The sequence below is a fragment of the Lactuca sativa genome, chromosome 5 (genome assembly GCF_002870075.4).
Source record: "Lactuca sativa cultivar Salinas chromosome 5, Lsat_Salinas_v11, whole genome shotgun sequence".
NCBI lineage: Eukaryota > Viridiplantae > Streptophyta > Magnoliopsida > Asterales > Asteraceae > Lactuca > Lactuca sativa.
In genome coordinates this window covers 309,108,559-309,118,630 of record NC_056627.2, presented here as the reverse complement: position 1 = coordinate 309,118,630, position 10,072 = coordinate 309,108,559, and positions in this window count along the sequence as shown.

The following is a 10,072-nucleotide window of genomic DNA, read 5'->3' as shown; positions in this document are numbered from 1 at the left end:
CCACTTCTCCTAGATCAGTGGATTTGGCTTTCAGATCTTTTTCACGAACAATTGTTGAAAAAAACACATTTACCATGTGCTGCTAGAACTTCATACCGGTTATCAAGTACATCTCCAAAGCAGTAGCCTATATGTGAAAAGGGAAAATGAGGAAATCAAATTACCTGATAATCTTTCCAAGTGGAATAAATAGTTGTGGATCCCTTTATCTCTCCTATTCCATCAAATGCATCTTTGCACCAATGCCATCATTCCTTCTAACTTCAGTCCTAGAGGTGCAAATGGGGTTATCCAATAGCCAATGCTCTCTCAAGCATTTCATCAAACACATGTAGTGCACTTCTCAAATCCCTTTCTTTCTAGAACACTTATCAAATAACCATAACAAAACACCTCCAGCAACCATCACAAGATTACAAAGCTTCTAAAAGAGAAACCGAAGATTGAGAATTTTAAATCTCAATCTGAAATCAAAATCATAGGGAGAAATCCGAAATCATAAAATCAGATGGGAACAAATCTGTGAAAAAGAATTCTAAAGAAGGAGAAACTGAATATTAGCATTACCATAATCAAAAGAGAAACCGAAGGAAGCGACAAATTCTCTCAGTCCCTCCTCCGATTTCTATAAACCGGTGCGTCGTCGTCTGAAACAACTTCTGAATCAATTAGCTTAGGATACTCTTCAATGGTTCCATAGATTTTCTTATGTGCTCGTCTATGTTTAGAACTAGGGTGTGATTTTTGAAACGGCCATCCACATCTATGGAAAATATGCCCTGCAAAAATCGAAGTAAAATAGCAAACCACCATTAAAATATGTCATTTTCATAACAGTAATTCAATTCAAAATAAGAAATATAATAACTATTTCATAAATTAACGAAGAGAAAACCTGAAGAAGTGGCGATTTTGCTCTGATCTTGGGTATCCATGTTTGTATAAAGATCAAAACACAAAAAGGGTTTTGTAGAAGATGAGGAAATGAGGGGAGACTTATTTGAAGAAGATTGGAGAATGTAAGAAGAAAAGTGAAGAAAAAACGATTTTGAGAAAGCCTTTATAAGGAGTGATATCACCGTCTCTCACCTCCACCGATAAGCTCCATCTCTCTTTGGACCAAGCCATCGGAAAAGTCACCTCCACTCAAGCTAGTTTTATGTGTGTGGTGGTTGAATTGGGGAAATCCTCATCTTCGGAGGAAGAAGAGGACTTGGAGTTGAGTTTTTGTGTGTGTGTGTGTGGGGGGGGGGGGAATTTGTTGAAGAAGACTAATAGGAGAGTATTAGTAGGAGATAAGGTGTTGGTAGGTTCGATCGATTTAGTTGATCGAGGAGGAATGATCAAAAATTTGTCCCAAGTCTATTAGGGTTCTTGGTAGTTCTTCGAGAAGGAAGATGCATCGCAGCAGTCTGAGGCTAGAAGAGGCAACGAGGATTGGAGGCAGTGGATGTGGGTGAGGGGTGGAGACGAGGGAGAAGAAGGCGGGGTTTAAAAAATTTGGGGACTTCATTTTCCCTCTAAGGAGACGTGCGTTTCTTAAAAAAATATAAAACGACATTCATAGAGGACGCACATTTTAGATAAAGTGCCCTCCATGTTTTTTAATTTTTTACATGAGACATTAATTTAAGGGCACGCAATAATGCGTGACGTAAATCCTTAAATTTTTTGAAGATGACACTTTGTTAATGTCACTCTCTTTTACGTAACATAAATCAATGAGTGTCATGGTTTGCGCGTCGTAAAAGGGTCTTTTTCTTGTAGTGGCTCTTTGATAAATTCGACTTAGGCTTAGCCTGAGTTGAATTTGGCAAACTATTGTTGAATTTACAAAAAAAACCTGTTCATTCTTTTGAGAATTTGCCATTTTCTTGTTTGAATTTGTGTTCAAGTCACCATTTCGAGAACGAGTTATGGGGGTTTTCTAGTTAAAGATCGTCCCCGAAATTCGTTTTCCCCTCTTTTTGTTGTATGAGAAACAAACATTTGGTTCATACAATTTCTTGCAATGTGTCCAACAGTGCCCCAGTTAAAACAAATTTGTTTATTATCAATGATTTTGGCACTGCTGTCGACATACTTATTCTTTCCTTTTTCATTTTTAATGCTTCCACACTTGCAAGATCCATCACAGGATTTTGAAGCAGATGTGGAAGGTGCAGAGATATTCAAATCAGATTTAGCAGTTTTATCAGAAACAACACCATCATTAACAGAAGTATCAGACTGAAATAAAACACCACCAGACACAAAAACATTTGCATTTAATTTTGACACAGACTCATCATAGAAATTAACATCAAACTTAAACATAGTATTATTTGACTCAAAAGTTTCAGCTTCATGCTCCCCCTGAACTACTGATATATCTGCACTTAAGATAGAAACGTTGGTATGCAAATTCTCATCATTACACTGTATTGCCTGCTCAGAAGCTGACTTTCCATATACCAGGTGAGGTTCTCTATCAATTTCTTCTTGAGACAAGGGAATAGCAGTGTAGTTGTGATTGAAGGGAAGAGGGACGCTCTCAAATCCTAGTCCAGCTTTTATTTGATTACCATGAGTGATATCTCTCCAATGCGATTGACATTCGATCAGTTTTGCAATCCTTTCACTTGACCCATCATATTTTTTGAAATTAAATTCACCATTTTCAAAACGATTTTTCAATGTATCAAGTTCCGCGGTTACAGCAGCAAATTTTCTTTTGAGATGATCATAGTTCTCACATTTGTTGTTGTAATCCTCTTGCAATTTTTTAAAGTCTTTTGTTTTATTTTCTAATTGAGTTTTTAAGGGATTTTGATTTTTCCTAAGTGTATATCCCTCATATTTCAAGTCCTCGTTCTCTCTTTTGATTATCTCAATTTGACCTCTAAAAAGCAATTTTAATACAAGACTGAGAACAACCGAATTCACTAATATCAGGTTTGACTGGTTCTGGAGTGGTTTGCACCATGAATGCAAACTGCAGATTCATCATCTCTTCTTCTGGATCTGCCTCTATTTCTTCTTCAACTTCATTCTTGATTTGAGCAAGATGTGCCTTTTCAGGTCCCGAAATGTTTAGGTCTTGAATTTGATCTTCCCAGCAAAAAGATTTTCCCACCATTTCCAAGTTTGCAGACTAATTGTTTGAAGATGATCCATTGTTGTTGCTGTGGACATAAGTCACTAGCACCATGGTTCTGTCAGAGTTCTCTCGTCGATCAGGTTTTGGGCATTCCCTTGCAAAGTGTCTTGGTTCATGACAATTGTAATAGCGCAACTTTCCTTTACTGAATCCCATTTTCTTGTCAGCATTGACACCCCAGTTGTTCTTTCCAGTTTTCTTGGAGAATTGTTTAGCCCTGAATATTGCCATTTCCATTTGCCAAGTAATGTCCATTTCTTCCACATCCTCTGGATGGATTTGGTCGAGATCAGCGAATGAGAGTTGTGGAGAGAGCTCTCCGGCCACAAAGGCATTGTAGCAGTTCACTAACCTAGTAGCGAGAGCCATATTTTCCTCACTTGCAGATGAACTTTGAGAACCAATTCCGTGAGTTTGAACTGAAACAGTTGTGGAAGAACCAACACTAGAACCAATTTGTGATATGTTTTGAGATTGAGGGACTGAGTTTGTTGCATTTGAGATATGTTGTATGGTATGGTTTGATGGGCTGCATAAGTTTGAACTTGAGGAACATGAACTTGAGAATTTGGATGAGTGGTAACGCTTGAGAAGGCGGTGTTGTTGTTTTGAATTCCAAGATTAGCTGTAGAGTACGAGTTGACATGGTTGATTTCTCTTTGTTTATCATCAAGATCGCAAGCTTTGATGATTGCCATTGTTTCGGCTAAGCTCAATCGGTTTAGGTCTTTTATCTTTTTAATCACTGAGACATTCATGTCCCAGGATTTTGGAAGGGAATTTAGCAGCTTTTTGTTGATCTCGGACCTTGTAACCATCACACCTGCGGAGCTCATTTCAGTGGTTAGTGTGATAAACCTTTACAATTGATTTTCCAATGTTTCTCCCAAGATGTAATTGAACATATTGAATTTTTGTCGGAGCATGTCTTGTCGGCTTTGCTTCATGTCTTTATTTCCTTCGTAGATTTCGATGAGCGCTTCCCACAATGCCTTTGCTGACATGTATTCACGAAATCCTTGTGCAATCTCAGGAGACAATGTCATGGTGAGTGTAGCGAGTTCCTTTTCTTGTTCTTCAACTCTTTCAAAGTCATCATCAGTGTAGTTTTCAACCTGTTTGTCAATTACAATGCCATCTTCTAGAGTGGATGTAATCCGAATCGGTCCTCTTAAAATACTTCTCCAAATTTATAAGTCTTTCATCTTGATATATTTTTCAATTCGATATTTTCATTCAGGAAATCCTTCAGCTGACAACAGCCTGGGAATTCGAGTAGTGGTTCCCATAATTGCATCTAAATCTTGATGAGCAATCACTCTTTGAGATTCCATTTTGACAAGCTTAAGTGAATGTTACCTAAAACACAATGTATAACCGCACACACTATTACAGTTGCAACCGCACACTAAGCAGCACACTGAACAACACTCGAATTCAATTCAATAAGTGTAACCGCACACACTTATCAGCAAATCCAACCGTACACACTCAACAGCAATTCCAACAACACATCCAACCGCACACTCTTAACAGCACACTCAATTTAACAGTAAACCCAACCATACACTCTTAACAGCACACTCAACCGCATACACTTGGCAGCACACCTTCAAACAGTGAACCGCACACCTTCAAAACTACTCGTACACGCGATTTTCTTAGATTTTTGATGAAACTTGATTTCAAACTATTGAAAACAGGAATCAAACAGCAGTTATTTCATCAAATGCACTTCAAAAACAGTGAAATATTTCAACCTCACACTCTAAAATACTTCAATTGATACCAAATTGGCTCTGATACCAATTGTTAGTCCCAAAAACTATGGATCCAATTCAGTAATCAATGAAGCAACTAGTAATCAAAATGAAGTGTAGAAGGAGTAGAAAAGAGATAACATCAAGCATGCACACATCTATATCATAAATGTCAAGTACACCTTGAGAAGTACACACACTGCACTGTTCAGCAACTAGTACAATTTGACACAAATCAGCTCCTATAAATAGTACCCCCACCAGCACACGAGTGTGCAGCCATTCACGCGTGTGCAGTAACACACACTGTATGCGGCCGCACACACGTGTGAGGCTGCACACATACATCAAGTTCAAATCACTACACTGCCATACAAACACTACCACCCTAATCAAATCTATACAAAATTAATGCCTAGCTCAAACCACAATATTATGGACTTTCACTAGGGACCCTTAACTAGTTCATAAAAGAATAACCATACCTGCCTCAGCTCCAAATTCTATTGTACTGGTATATTTGGAACCTATTTAATAGAATGAGCAAACAAACACATCACACAAACAAAACGAACAAACCGAATAAAAAAAATATTTTTGGATTTTAGAAATTTTCTGAAAAATAATAAAAACAGAAAGAGAAAATATTTTTGGATTTTTGAAGTTTTCTGAAAAATGGTAAAAACAGAAAGAGAAAATATTTTTGGATTTTTGAAGTTTTCTGAAAAATGGTAAAAACATAAAGAAGTTAAAAGAATATAGATAAAAGAATATACAGAATATACAACCGAAACCTTATCTTTATTGAGTGAAGCAAAATAGACCGAGCGTTCGGTTCATTTCGGTTCCTTAAAATTCTAGAGCCGAAATAGACCGAGCGGTCAGTTCATTTCAGTTCCCGAAAATTATGAAGCCGAAATAGACCGAGCGTTCGGTTCATTTCGGTTCCTTAAAATTCCAGAGACGAAATAGACCGAGCGTTCGGTTCATTTCGGTTCTCGAAAATTTTGGAGCCAAGATAGACTGAGCGTTCGCTCCATTTCGCTTGTCTAATTTTTAGTGCAAGATTTGAGGATTTGGTACCAACTCTGCTTCCATTATTCCCAGGCCTTGTAAAATTTTATTGAAACATGCTTCAGGTAAGGCTTTAGTGAATATGTCAGCTAGTTGATCAAAGGATTGAACAAAATGCACTTCCACGTTCCCATCTTCTACATGATCCTTGATGAAATGATATCTAAGTGCAATGTGCTTAGTTTTTTTAGTGTTGCACTGGATTATGACAAATCCTTATTGCACTTTCTGAGTCACAATAGAGAGGAATCTTCTTCATACTCAGCCCGTAATCTCTCAGTTGACTTTAAATCCAAATTACTTGAGAAGTACAAGATGCTGCAGCTATGTACTCAGCTTCTACTGTTGAAAGTGATACACATGTTTGCTTCTTGGACTGCCAGCTAACAAGTTTTCAATCAAGAAATTGGCACCCACCTGTAGTGCTCTTTCAGTCCAGACCACATCCTCCAAGATCATCATAAGAAAAAGCTTGAATAAAAAAACCAGATTTAGCCGGATACCAGAGACCGTGAGACGAGGTTCACTTTAGGTAACAGAAGATATTCTTCACTGCCACCATGTGAGGTTCTCTTGGATTAGCTTGAAACCTAGCACAATAACAAACATAAAACATAATATCCGGTCTACTAGCTGTTAGATACATAAGGGACACTATCATTTGATGATATAATGTTATGTCAACAGTAAGTTTTTCCAGAGATGGTGTTAACTTAGTGCCAAATGCCATTGGAACCTTCACTTTTGAGTCTCCTGTCATGTCAAATTTTGTTAACAGGTTCTTTGTATACGCCTCCTGGTTGATAAAGATACCTTCTAGTCCCTGTCTAATATTTAAACCAAGGAAAAAATTAATTGGACCATTGCGTTCATTTCAAATTTAGTCTCCATCAACTTTCTGAATTCAAGTGTTAAGCTAGGATTCATAGAGCCGAAGATGACATCATCGACATAAATCTGAACTGTCATTAGATGTTCGCCTTCTTTCTTTCGGAAGAAGGTTGGGTCAACCGAACCTTGCTTAAATTTCGACATTTTCAGAAAACGAGTTAAAGTTTCATACCTGGCTCTCGGTGCTTGCTTCAAACCATAAACCGCTTTATCCAGCACATAGCAATGATCAGGAAATTTCTCGTTCACAAATCGGGTCTGTTGCTCAACATACACTGTTTCTTCTAGCTCTCCATTCAAGAAAGCACATTTGACATCCATTTGGAAAACTTCAAAGTTTTTATGAGCAACATATGACAGGAAGATTCTAACTGATTCCAACCTAGCTACTGGAGTGAAGGTTTCCTCATAATCTATCCCTTCCTCTTGGCAATATCCTTTCACCACCAACCGAGCCTTGTTGCGAATCACGTTCCCCTCTTTGTCCAATTTATTTCTAAAGACCCATTTCAAGCCGACCACAGAAGCATCCTTTGGTGTGGGAATCAGCCTCCAAACTCGGTTACGTTCAAACTCATGGAGCTCATCTTGCATTGCTTGCACCCAATCAGAATGATCAAGTGCATCATTAACTGTTTTCGGTTCGATTTTGGAGATGAACGAGTTAAACATGCAGAATTCAACTTTAGAGAATAATGCAGTTTGTTTCGCTTTCAATTGAGAACGAGTAAGAACTTTCTCAGAAGATTCACCAATAATTTGTGCTTTGGGATGGTCCTTGGTCCATTTCACTAACGGAGGATAATTTGGGTCATAAGCTGGATCCAATTCAGCATTCACTTCCTCTTCAAGTTCTGATTGATCACCCTCGCCTTCATCAGTTGCATTCTATTTCTCCCCCTCAATTGGCAAAGTGTAACCTGTGGCAGCATCAGAGTTTGTATTCTCTATGGGAGTTGGATTCTCCCCCCTCGACTGGACCATTATGAGTTGGGGATGATTTTGAATTCTCCCCCTCAAAAGATACTTCGGTTGTCTTTGGTGCTGATGAACTCTCCCCCTTGAACGTTGAGTCATTGATTGGAGAGTCAGTTGAGGGTTGAGCGCCTGTAGTTTTAGGAGGTTCACTTTCCATTTCTTTTGCAGCTTCATCGATGATCTTTTTGAGATTATCAATTTTGTTATCTTCCGCTTTCGCCTCTGAGTGTGCCGCTTTCTCTGGTTCATCAAATAACCGAATGTACTCTTTGAACAAGTTGGATATGGGAACTGAGACTTGTCCTGATGCAGGAAAAATTTCCCCTAAGTCACTTTTGCTCCTTTGAACTTTCTTCATGTAATTATCGTCAAAGGTTACGTAATACGTTTCTTCAATCCTTCTGGATCGTTTATTCAGAACTCTGTAAGCTTTAGAAGAGAGTGAATAACCAAGAAAGATTCCCTCATCTACTTTGACATCAAACTTGTTTCGGTTCTCTTTTGAATTAAAGATGAAACATCTTGAACCAAACACGTGGAAAAATTTAACATTGGGCTTTCGGTTATTTAAGATCTCATATGGAGTGATTGAGAATCTTTTGTTAAGGAAGGAACGGTTCTGAGTGTAGCATGCGGTTGCGACTGCATCAGCCCAAACGTATAACGGAAGGGAAGCGAAACTGAGCATGGTTCTAGCTGCCTCACACAATGAACGGTTTCGTCTTTCAACAATCCCATTCTGTTGTGGTGTATAAGGGGCCGAAAAGTTGTGAGTTATCCCCTTATCAGCCAGAAAGTCCTCAAAATCTTTATTCTTGAATTCCAGCCCATTGTCACTCCTGATATTCCTCACCGTCTTTCTCAGCTGAACTTCCACTTGCTTAATAAATGTCTTCAACTTGGGAGTTGCGTCTGATTTATGTTTAAGAAAGAAAACCTAGGTGAAGCGTGAAAAATCATTTACAATGACAAGAATGTACTTACTACCACCGATGCTCTCGATAGTCGAAGGTCCACATAAGTCAATGTACAATAGTTCAATAGCTTCAATAATCTTTGCATTAATTCGTGTAGAGTGGCTCTTTCTTCTCTGTTTGCCCATCTCACATGCTTCCCACAGATGTTCCTTGTCAAACTTGAGAAGAGGGAGGCCTCGAACATGATCACCAAGCACCAACTTATTAATGTCTTTGAAGTTCAGATGTGATAGACGTCGATGCCACAACTAGCTTTCATCTGTATTTGCCTTGGACAGTAGACATATTGTTGGTTTTCCTCATATTGGGTTGAGATTTAAAGGATACATCTATGCCTTGCGTTCAGATTTTAACAGAACCTTTTTCGATTGCTTTTTAAATATTTCCACATACGCCGGTTTTCGAATCGAGAAATCTCCATTGGTTATCAGACCGTATCCTTTGATTATTCCATAGGATTTATTTCCATACTTTACACACCCACCATCTTTTAGGGACCGAAACTCCCTCAGCTTTTCCTTCCTTCCTGTCATGTGACGCGAGCAGCCACTGTCTATATACCATTCATCATCGAACTGATCGTCACTAATTACCTGCAAATTCAAGCAGATTTAGGAACCCAAACTCTCTTGGGTCCTGGTAAGCCTTTCACAGAAAAAGGAATTACAGAAGAAATATCAACAAAATATGTTCTTTTTACTAGAGTGGTTTGATATTTTCTTTTAATGGTATACACCTTTAATTTAGTTTTATCTTGTTAATTTTTGGTGCATTATTTGGTGTGTTGTAAGATGGTTTAGGATTTTTCTTTTGAATCCTAGGGTTAGCTGACTTTTTCTTATTATGGAACTCAAAATCTGATGCTAGCTTTCCCTTTCCTTTAATGTCCTTCATAGAATTTATTTTGCATTTTGAGTTAGAAGGACCGAAACTTGTGTTGGGACCGAAACTTGACTTTTGGTTATGAGAGTCGATGTGGGGAATGAAACTTGACTTTCGGTTTGGTACGCTCGTTTGGGAACTGAGATTAGATGTTCGGTTCGGACATTTGGAATAGTAGGAATTTGGGCTGAAATTTTCTTTTCCTTTTAGTTTTTCCTTCCCTTTATCTGTTGATTCTTTCTTAGGAGGTACATAGTTGGGATTTTGAGATTCCCAGTGACGTTTTCTCAGGTTTGGGTTCTTTGTGTATCGTTGATTTCTTAAGCGTTTTTGTTCCGCTAACTCCTTCTGTGATTTGTGGATATTGAAGC